Source organism: Caloenas nicobarica, chromosome 2 (assembly GCF_036013445.1).
Source record: "Caloenas nicobarica isolate bCalNic1 chromosome 2, bCalNic1.hap1, whole genome shotgun sequence".
Lineage (NCBI taxonomy): Eukaryota > Metazoa > Chordata > Aves > Columbiformes > Columbidae > Caloenas > Caloenas nicobarica.
Genome location: NC_088246.1, coordinates 24895879 through 24907967, shown reverse-complemented (window position 1 = coordinate 24907967; position 12089 = coordinate 24895879). Strand labels below are relative to the sequence as shown.

General features: G+C 40.2%; 1 protein-coding gene across 2 annotated transcripts in view; it reads right to left on the bottom strand.

Annotated features, from left to right (window-relative positions):
- Nucleotides 1-12089, bottom strand: part of CDK14 (cyclin dependent kinase 14) — a 324587-nt gene that overhangs the window by 53806 nt on the left and 258692 nt on the right. The window lies entirely within an intron of this gene.

The window sequence follows — 12089 nt, the reverse complement described above, 5'->3', positions numbered from 1 at the left end:
ATGGCAAGGCTTAATGATCCAAAAGCAATGCTCCATCTGCTAAGAAAATCAAAATCGAGACTTATGCATAAAGTTCCCAGTCAAGGATTTTGACAGGGTCAGGTCAATGTGCCTCGATCTATCTAAACATACCTCTATAAAGATTTAGTAATATATGTAAATAGCTTATGGGATACTTAATGTACGGGTAGGACTTAGTAAAAAAAAAGAAAAAAAAAGAAAAAAGTGGTGAGGCAAAATCTTAGAAAAGGATTTTGAGAGAGGGATATCAGTTTACTGCAGCCCATGGTTAACAATACAGATGGAAAAAAGATTAAAAAGTGAATGATACCAAAGTCAAGGACCACAGACACACACTAGAAAAATGACACGGCCCGGTCCTAGGGTCAGCTTGTGGATTGTTTTATACTGCCCTATTTAATTTGAAATATAATACATAAAATGAAAGTTGAAATATTACTGATTGAACAATGTTTCAGCAGCGGCTGCTCACGTTACATAGAGCTGTTTAGATGACCTCAGGCCTCACTGGATTTTCCCACATGCTCTGTGCATCCACCTCCCTCAAAAAGAGACACAGGCAATTAATTCAGCAAGTGTTCTTACACACAAGGAATGATAAAAGGATTCACTGACATGGAATATGGACCATGTGTCAGAGCTGCTTCTCAGCTGAAAAGTGATTCACAAAGATGGGTAACTTCATAGTATGCACACTAGCAAGTTCCAGTGACTTCTCAGAAATTTGGGGGAGAAAAGCAAAGATGTACAAAGCAGATGATGAGTATGCAATTCTCCCACTAACTGCTCCTGCCTGATCTTCACTAGAGGGTCAAGGAACAAACCAGGATTTATTTAGGGTAGAGAATGACAAACAACGGCAGGAATAATAAGTCTGAGGTATAGTGAGGTATTTACTAATTTCCTCCTGGCTACTATTCTTCATTTGGATTATGAAATTCCTGGAAGCTAAGAAAATACTGAGTCAGCTTTGAAAAACCAGAAGTTATCAGGTTAAAAAAAGAAATAGAGGAGGGATGGTTAAATTCCTTCTTCTCTTCCAGGCTGTTTCTTTTACTTGCCAGAAAATGTAGATATGTGGGAAATATTAGTTGTTCAACTATTTTCTTCTAATTCTGAGTGATAACTTCTTTGGTCATGAACTTGGGACTGTACAGGTCACTAACTTGTGACACACACAGTCCTAGGAAAGACTTATCTGCACTCGCCTGACTTCACAGCCAAAATATCCTTCTGCTTGCGTCCAAGCAGAGGCTGCCAGATGCAGATAGATGTGATAGTCACCACAGGTCCCTTCAGTATACTGAGGGCTAAAGACTGGCCTGTCTGTCCGGTGCTTACTGGCTCTTGTCTGTACTCCATTGAGCTAACAGACTTGGAGATTTCCCAGAGAGCTTGCTCTCTTTTCTGAATAGAAGTCTAATTTTCAAACTCTATTCAAATAATTTATATGTATATCACCCAAACAAAGCACCAGAGCAGACATTGAGTAGTGAATACCTTCTGAACTTTTCAAACTAATTTCCCACTCTTTACTTAAATAGTAGGTGGACACCTGGAGAGCTACCCAAGGTGGGAAAAATTCTCACATGGGCTCTGCATAGAGGGTATTTTATTCTGACATTCTGCCCTATTTATTGAACTTTGCAAAGGACTGAGCCTGTGCATTCACTAGCACACACTACAGCAGCCTATATTCACACTGCCTATCTGAAAGAACTTTGCACTAAAAAGTTATCTGAAAGCTAAAGAATGCCAGTGTTTACAGCACTTTAGTAACTCTTCTTTTTGGCAAACTGGCAGACTGTTAATGCTGAGCTTTTTATGTGAAACACAAAACAGAAAACACTCATCTGTAAGTCTATGTACAAATATTTTGACTAAGAAAGTCCTTTTAAAAAATCTGATTCTGATTCATATTAGGTGGAGAAAGGGAAATTCAGCAGCCTGTGGTTACTCAATAAAGCAAACCCTTGCTACTACATTACCCACTTTAAAACTTTGATGGGTGGAAGAAAATGAAAGATGAAAAAAAAATCATCAAAGATCCAAACACTAAGCAAACATTCCTCAGCATTCAACCAAGAGACTGCTTAAGCATGAGCTGCAAACTTCTGAGAAGTACACGTTCAATATATAAAAGATGAAATTCCTTAACAAGAAGATATATGGTTTTCAAAACAGTTCTTCAGGAAGAGCTTGCAGCCTTTAAATCTCATTTAGTCAGCCTGAGATGGTGGTGGTGTGTCTATGCTAGTTTTGATAAGGGAGTCAGCCCTGCTCCCATTGCAGTCTCTGGCATTCTCCATTGTCTTCAGGAGGAGCACAGCCAGACTCAAAGCCTCACAAAGATACCATAATAAAAGACTCTGGAAGGTACCATGATCCCATCTTATTTTCTTAATACTTCTGAAAAGAACTATGGCCGGGGGGTGGGGGCTGGGAACAGGGGACAGGGGGAACCTATGCAGTTCATTTCTACTGATATGCACTATGCTTTTTATGTGAAAATACAGACCAGTGAAGCAAATGAACGGTTAGCAACATTAATAGCAAGGGGCTAGCTAAACTGCCTGGGATTAAGAGTTTGCCTGCAATTGTACCACTGCGGAATGTCTCAGAGAAGAGTAAGCATTTTGGAATGCTAATATTTTATATAAGTCCACGACAGGCAGCAGACCCTGTAGTCTTCGTTTCAGATTAAATTTTATGCACAAAACCCTTATTTGTTTTAAAATCCATACTTTCTAAGGGTGTGTAGTGTTTCCTGGAAATGAACTTGCAATTGGCATTGCATTCTGATTTTATCCAGTCTAAGCATTAAAAATGAGCTCTGTTACAATTCAGCTTGCAACAGAAACATGTCCTTTTACAACAGCAGCTTGCAAAAAAACCCCAGCTCCACTGCATCTAGAAAACAAAACACTGTGCTGTGTTAATAATGAATGCAGCTCATCTCTACCACGTTCTGTTAAATTGCTAAAATTGCCCAGATAAACCATTTGAGAGTATGTCAGGTTTAATTAATACAACATGACCTGATCATTTCCACAGCTGGGAAGAAAGAAGTTGGCATTCTTTAAACCCAGAGCTCAACCTGGAGATTATGCTAAATCGCTTCATTCATAGTCCACACTCCTCCGCACATGTCAGGAGGACAGCATTTGTCCCCTCTAGTGATAAACAAATTATACATGAAATCAATTCCACTTCACAATAATTTTCCCTATTGGGTATTATCTTTCCTCCTCTGCTCCCTCCAGTTAAGCTTGCATCCTGGAACTTGCTAATGAGCTGGGGGCTCTCTGTTCCAGGTGGCACCCCCTGCCTGGAAGTCATGACATTTCCCATTTCGAATGCTGCTGGCATTTTTCGACAGCTCCTGCTAACTAGCCTTTTTGACCTGCACTAAGAGGAACTCATCTGATCGAATCCTCTAACCTGCCAATCATGCCAGCAAATGATCTTCACAGTCACTCCCAAGGCAGGAGGGGGACAAAAAGGGAGAGCGAGATGGGGGGAGCGAGGGAGAAAGCTGGCGAGAGAGTGATGGAGCAGGCACACAGGCAGCCTCAGCAGCGACCTAATGAGAGCGCTTTGAGTCTCGGAGGCAGCTGAAACATTGAAATACTGGTGGGAAAATTAGGACAGAACTGAATGCCTGGTGCTGTAATTATTGATTTCTTTCCACTTTGAGATCATTTCGAGAGCAATACCTCCGAGATGTGCCATTTTCTGGAGAACACAAGTTAATTTTTCCACATAAATAAAAACCAGATATACTTTTCCCTGCCACCATCAATATGCAAACCTCATAATTCTGCTCTGCCAAATGGCGTTCTTTACAGAATTAATTAGGAGCTGTAAGCTCGTTAAATGAGTGTCTTTACCTAGGGATGATTATGAATATTTTTTTGTTGTTGATGCAAGCCATAAATAGCATTTTTAACCTGATTTAAATGCTGGCAGCATTTACACCTCTGTATGTACGAGTATCTGCACACCAATACATAAAACAACAAATACAGTATCTACATAGTCTAGATGTGACTTTGTGGGCTGAAACCAAGCAGAGTCATGATAATGACTCAGTTGTTTTGATTTTGTTCGTTTTATGATGTGACAGATTCCTTACTGATGAACGTTTCAAGCACACGAGGACAGATTTAATTATGTAGATTTTCTTAGCCTTCAGATAACTAGTTTTGTTCTTAATCAAACTTAGCAGGTGGACTGTAAGCTAGCTAGATTTTGATACACATGCAATGCACATACTGAACAAGAGAAGCATTAAAAGCACTACTACAGTAAAAATTTCAGGGAAAAAAAGGCTTACACCATATTACATGCTGTGACTGTATTGTTCCAACATACATGATAGAAAATATAATGCACAATCAGTCCTTACATTAATGTCAAAAGACAGTTACAGAAAATGCTGTACGGAATTGATAGCTAAGTACTAATGGCAGAGAATGATCACCCCTACTTACTAATTCAAAATACATATATGCTCCAAAACAACATTAATAATTTATAATGAGACCACAAAATTATGGAAATACCCAATAGTATTTCCGCTTCTTAAAACATCTGAAGATACTGTTTCGGTGTTATTCTTCTATATTATATATTTTTATTGGAGAATTTAGTATTTTTTCCTGATTTTGGGGGGTTTTCCTCCTTAGACTTTTCATAGCAGTTTAACAACAGGAGCATGTTGGAAACTATACATACTCACCCTGACTTATGGGGCAGAATATATTACTGTATTTTTATTAATTGAGTTGTAAACAATTGCTGCATTTTTAGGCAAGAATCTCTCCACAACTTGTAGTATTCAGTGCACATTTACTTTAATGGCTGTTTCCTTCAGAGCCAATTTTGCAGTGGTTGGTTTAGTTTCTTTGTTTCATGGAGAATCAGGCAGTGTAAACTACAGGCTCAAAATAGCAACACAAAGCTTGCTCTCCACGGAAACAATTCTGGTATATGGCATTACTAAATTTTTTTTTTTTGTTTATGATTTGGCTGAAAGTAAAATGTTAATTCTGAAAGCTGCAAATGATGCCTAAGAGGCGATGCCTCTCATTAGCTTTGCCGTCTCTCTGGGTTACGGGCCGTGTGTCAGCACTGGAAGCCTCTGCTTTGTCCGGAAACCTCAGTTTCTCCCCTTCAGTGGTTCCACTTTTCCTCTTAGACAAAGCCTAACTGAGGAGTCACGTGAGGAAATAATCCTAAAGGAGAGGTGACTGTCCATGGGAGAATACGGAGAGTTTAGACTCGCTTTGCCTCCCTCCCAGTCATTGTCATTTATACATTGTCCTCTCCACATTCAAATGTCATCCCAGACTATCAGCCCACTGCAACTCAAATAGCCTTTCATGCCTAGACACTTCTTAAAGCATCAAGGGACCACAAAGACCATCTAGTGGGAATTGCCTGCTCTCCCAATATTAATAATACAATACAGTGCACTTATGGCACAGAGGATTCCACCTTCTGTCTCCTAAATTTGAGAACTGGAAAGACAGATAAACAGCCCTGCAACTGAGCACGTGCATTCATGCAAATATCATCTTTCCTACAGCTTAAGTAACTGTTAAATTAAAAGCCTCTGCACTAAAAATTATTTTTAAATGAATCTTCACAGTGCTGAAAGCAAGTTGTCATGCATTAGAAATGAATTGAAAATAGGCTTCAGACTACGCAATGGTAGAAGAAAATATAATACTGTCCCTTGAGAAAAGTTCATCCGCAATAGCAGTAATGCTTCCTTTTTCTTCTGCTAGCTCTGCAGCAGATTTGGCCACGAAACATTGCAACTTAAAAAAAACCCATGCCAGTAAGTATGTAGTCACTAATTTCACAAACAATAACATGGAGTATATAATTGCAAGGAAGACATCAATCTCTCCTCGACACAGAGGTTTGCAATACTTGTCCTGCCAAGTACAGTAGGTAATAATAAATCACAGAATATCAGGGATTGGAAGGGACCTCAAAAGATCATCCAGTCCAATCCCCCTGCCAGAGCAGGAACACCTAGGTGAGGTTACACAGGAAGGCGTCCAGGCGGGTTTTGAATGTCTCCAGAGAAGGAGAATCCACAACCCCCCTGGGCAGCCTGTTCCAGGGCTCTGTCACCCTCACTGAGAAGAAGTTTCTTCTCATATTTAAGTGGAACCTCTTGTGTTCCAGTTTGTACCCACTGCCCTTTGTCTTACTCTTGGTTGTCACCGAGAAGAGCCTGGCTCCATCCTTGTGACACCCACCCTTTATATATTTATAAACATTGATGAGGTCACCCCTCAGTCTCCTCTTCTCCCGGCTAAAGAGACCCAGCTCCCTCAGCCTCTCCTCATAAGGGAGATGCTCCACTCCCTTCATCATCTTCGTGGCTCTGCGCTGGACTCTCTCCAGCAGTTCCCTGTCCTTCTTGAACTGAGTGGCCCAGAACTGGACACAATATTCCAGATGCGGTCTCACCAGGGCAGAGTAGAGGGGAAGGAGAACCTCTCTCGACCTACTAACCACCCCCCTATGCAAAGTCCTCCTCTCTCTGTCCTGCTTCCTTTCTTTTCCTCTTCTGCCTTCATCCCTAAAGAAACTCCCAAACTACCTCTCCTCCTAGAGTGCTGTCCATCATTGTAGAAATCCTGTTCATGCTCACTTATTTCCAGGCATAGTTGCTGTCGTGGTGTTTTGCTCTACAGATGGGACAGGCTCTCAGCACAAGTGTTCAGCTGGCTTAGCAAGACTGTGAGGAGACTTTCACTGATTCACCTTCCACACCTCTGTGCATTAGGTTACCAACTCTGAACAAGGAATTTTACAATGAAAGGCATAAGACTGCATATTCCACTACTTATAACAAGTGTAATTAAGTGAGGGTGCATTTCACATGACAACAAAGGCGAGCTATGGCAGTACTGACACAGGAACACCACTGAACACATTTTCAAGTCCCATCAAGTCCCTGGTCAGGTGGTGGGTTCCCTTTACTGTGCCACACTGGGTGGCATGGTGGACTTCTCTAGGGATGGTTTCTCCATCCTCAGTCACCGCGTGTCACTTCAGGGAGATGGGAGAATTATATGAAAACAGCCTTGCGCTGGCCAGCTATCCACTCAGTCCATTTCAGCCTCTGCACAGAGTTTACTGAATACAGGGGGCTTTTCTTTAGGGCTGAATAGAGGGCAAAATTCAGTCCATAACTGACTTTAGACTAGTAGAAACAAGATAATAAATTCCTAGATATCAAGAGGAGAATGTAGACCAATGCCTGGAGCTTTTTCCTTGTGTGTTAAATTTAGGGCATATTCTATCAATATGGTGATCTTATTCCTTGATATTAAGTCAAGCACAGCTGGAACAATCTCATAAAACCATTATGTTGTTAACATAGGAAAATAATGGCACTGAAAGTGTTAGAGAGCCAAAACATACCTTGGATCCTGCAGATTTTTTTCCACATTTTACAAAACTGATGTTACAATTTCAACTGTGTTTAGTACTGTCATTACTGGACTCGACCCCAAATTGCTTTCAGCTGCCCACCACAACTGCATCTGATTAGCCTTTTCATGAAAGCCAATTTATGCAAATCCAGTATTAGTTAAATAATTAAACTGACCTCATCACTCATGTATAGACATTGTCTGGCACTAAAAGATGCAAGAGAAATTTAAACCTCCCATCTTCAGCGCTTAGGCTTCCATCTTTTCAACTTCAGCAGCACAATGACTGTTTGTACACATCTATTTGAATTCATCTATTAAAAAAAAGATGTGCATTTAAAAAATGAAACTGTTAACTGGTGTGCTTTCATAACTCTGCTTTTCTCTCCCAAGCCAGGTTTACATAGAAATTCAATATCTCGCACCTATGAAGCACTACTGGCTACTTTTAGCTTTTGATTAAATCAACAATGACAAAATCTGGCTGACACACAGTAAGTCAGTCCAGAATTTCTCTTTTATCAGGCCTTTTTCCACTATAATTACTACAGTTTTATCCCCTGAAGCTGGAAAGATGAAGAGTTAGAAGCACAGTATATGGTTTTCCATGGTGATTCAGCAACGCTGGGATACCCAGGACAGAGAAATGCAGGGGAGTTGTGAATGAGAACGACTTTTCATTGCTGACTGCTGGACACATACACTGCTGGACTACAGATTCCCTGCAGCTCAACTAGGGCAAAGCAGGCAAAAATTATGTTCCCACACAGCAGTGCAGAAGAGGCACTTTGACACAATTTGTAAATGTAAAACTGAAGATGACAAAAAAAAAAAAGAAACTGTTTGGATGGGGATGCAACAACAGTCATGTCTCCTGTTAGAAAAGAGGAAAAGGTAATTTTACATAACAACTCTGTGCTGCTGAACATTGTTGGTCAGAAGCAACTGAATCAGTAACTAGCACTTTTTTGCCATTATAGTGGTAATGGTCACCTCTTCAACTCTATTCTGTTTTACACAGCTGAGCTGACCTGAATGATGCTATCATCCCTTTGACTGACAGTTGCTGGCTTAAATGGACACAGAAGAAAGAATTCAGCATCCTGAGATTGAAATTCAGGATTGCTCAGATGCATGTGCGTGTGGTGAAGCAATACAAATAAAGACCACTTTTTGTTTTGCTCCAGTGAATTGTCAAAGAGATTTAGAAAGCCAGGCGATCTCATTATGGTAATACAGGTTAAATGCTTTAAAAGCATATGGTGTTACCATCCTGAATGAAGCTGTCCCTGCCGGCTCTGGGAAGCAGACAATAGGCCAGAAACACATCTCCTGTCTCTGGTCCACCAATGGGAACCAGGGATTATAAATCACCACAAGAAAACATTGCGTGCTATCTGGTATCAGGTAATGCCTTGTCATTTCAATTACAATTTGACTCATCCTTCTCTAGAGAGAAACAAGCTCTAGCCGTGTATTCCACTGGCCAATGGAAAACACAGCTCTAGAGTTTCTTCTATTTTTGTTTCCATAAAACAATATCTGTAGACATGGGTGAATACAGTATACAATATATCTCAACAACATATGTAGAGATGGGGAGTGCTTCCACACAGATGCTTCCTGCCCATGGGGAAGAAAAAAATACCTGTGAAAACCATCAGGCACAAAATAAAAATGTTTTGCTTTATCACAAAGCTTTAAAGATGCTTGGCTATGGCCAAAAGATTTCTTTTCTTTCTCTCCCAAAGGCCCCATGTAATTCACTGCTGACAGGTTCTTCTGTGTAAAACAGAGCTCATTACCACGTATTTGCTAATTTTCTCCAGTAAGGAGCAGTCTCAGGATTGACCTTGGTAACTCCAAATGTCAGCTCTTTCCCCATGGGCACTGAAATAACATGTTGTCTCTCTCCTGGAGCCCATGACAATGACACAGTGTAGTCCACAAAGACCCTATTAGTAGTCCATGTCTGACAAGGATTATCTAGGTTTTCAGAAACATTTCCTAGGTTACTGCTATTTCAGGGAGTTTCGGGGATTTGTAAGCAGCTATGCTGCAGAAAGGCAGCTGAAGCACAACCAGGTTTCAAAGACAGTAGACATTCTCAGGGATGCACCAGTTTCTTCAGCTGTTCCTCACAGCTATTTCTGAGAGCAGCAGAGGAGCTCTAACAAATGACGATGGAGCTGTTTACAAAGTTACTGCCTTTAGCTTCTCTCCTTCAACAATCTGGCAGAAACTGCTGCTTCCAAAGCTGGCAGATGATGATACTCGCCCGTGTCTCAGCTACTCCTGGGCAAAGCCCAGTGCTTTTTCTTTCCAAATCCTAAAGAAAGGTGGATTTAAATCAGGGAGTGCACTATTAGGGCAGTCACTTCTGGGACATGCGTGGAGACAACAGCACGAGGTGATAATTTCTTCAACTATCACAGCAAGATTTGGTGCAGTTTATTTGTTGGCACTTTATATTTTACTTCATATTCTACCCTGAAAAAAAGGAAATTAGAAACACTTGGAAGGAAAGACCAGGCACAAGACATAAGACTAGAATTTCCTTTAACACCATCAAGGTTCTGGAGGTGGCTGAAGATGTTTCCTTGTCTGGGTTTTTTGTGTGTGTCTTCTAATAAATTCCTTTACAACGTATACATGTATAAAAATACATAAAATATATTTAAAAAACAGAACCATTTCCCTCCATAAATATGTGAAGGATTCAGAGAGCAACTATCTACAAAGTTTTCTCTTTCACAGCTTCCTGGTGGATACTGAAATACTTCAAAATTCCATCCCTTCTTAACTTCCTTACCACCTCTATGTATGCACAAAGTCAATTCAAGATGATGGGTAAAACACGTATGTACCCGCCTTGTCCAGAAGACAAGCTATAAGTATTTGTTTACCTCTGTTGGTTTTCTTTTTCCATAATCTGATATATTTCCTTGCAATATTGGCAGCTTTTAATTTTTCTTTATCCACACTAGCTGTGATGTTGTCTGACCATGCTTGTTGACATTTTAACAGCTTGTACTGTTTGCCTCCATCCCTCTAACTCTATTTGTCTCACTTACCTGTTAACTTCATGGCCCTGGAGAGTTACTGTAATCTTTCCTCTGCCTTTTCATGAATCTTTTTGCTTCACTGAGCCTTGTGAATGGAGACTTTAACTGAATATCTCATAATAAATACTGCTTTCTTAATGCTACTACCCTGCTTATTGCAACTCTAGTCTTCTGCTAGAATAACCGACTCAGCTCCTAACTCATTCATTTTACTGATTGAACATCCTACTTGCCAGTCACTGCTCTACTGTGTAAAATCACAGCCACTTGCTATTCAGATTAAGCCTTCACCAGACCTCCTTTTCACATTATCATAAGTGCAGTCTTTTCTTTCCGACTCATTTCACCCTGCACACTGACTCTTGCTTCCTCTCGCTTGGCTGTCTCATCTCTTTAAAGGTTTCCACCCATCCTAACAATTCATCGCCCAGGTCCAGGTTTCATGTCCACATTTCTTCTGCCTCTCCTGCTATTCCAGTTTCATCTCAGTGCTTTACAAGTAAGAGGACTTCTGTTTGGTACTATTAGTCTTCCAGTATTATCTGCTGCTCCCTATATTATATTACAAGTCAAATACTACGACCAGGAGCTGATCTTTTACTGCACTGTAAGCACCCAACACAACAAAGTCCCAAACTGGATAGAAAATTGTAATCAGTAATGTATACATGTCACAACTTAATATTTGTTAAGTGCCTCCAGTTCTTACACAATGAAAGGTGCTATTCTGTATTAAAGCTGTGGCTGAGTAGCCACAAGAGTACTGCAATGTATGTCAAAAGTACACATGGCTCTGCTTCCTGTTTGCATATAGAATTTTAAGAAGTCATCTGTGTCTGCTTATATGGATATTCAGTAAGAATGATCAAAATGTTCTCTTTTGTGCTACTTTGCATGTTTGTTTGCAAATACAATCTTTCTACTGCATATTGTATAGATGAAAAATTACATTTGTTTGGAAGCAACAGAAAGGAGATTCTGTACATCAGAAATGGGATTCTGTACGTAAGCTTCCACACAAAAGGTCTTTAGCACAGATGGGTATATTCTAAATTTGCTTTAGATGGATGATATGTCACGTTAGAACAGACAAGGTTGAAGAGATGTCTGCAGGGACACAGCCCCAGGAAAAAGTAGGGATTAGCTTGTCAATAAAGATGTAAACAGACTGCTCTGAGGCAGCCCCATTTCTGACATTAGAAAATCTTAAATGGTTTGCTGGCAAAAAGCATGTGCGAAAATTGGGGCAGGCTGTCAAGACCTAAATCAATTTATTTCTGTTTTTCAGTAGTGCTGCCTGTCAGGCAAAGAACCTCCATAACATTACAAAAATTGCACATTCACATACAACAGTAAAACTGAATAGAATTCATTAGGGAAAGCTATATCTGATACTGTAAAGATACACTTCATGAGAATATCAACTATATTTGAGACTACCTTTGAACAGGTACATGAGCAGCATGTGCATTTCTCTCAGCTCCTAAAACTTCCATAAGAAGTCCATTGGTATAATGGACTCAACATGAAAAAGCCATTGTGA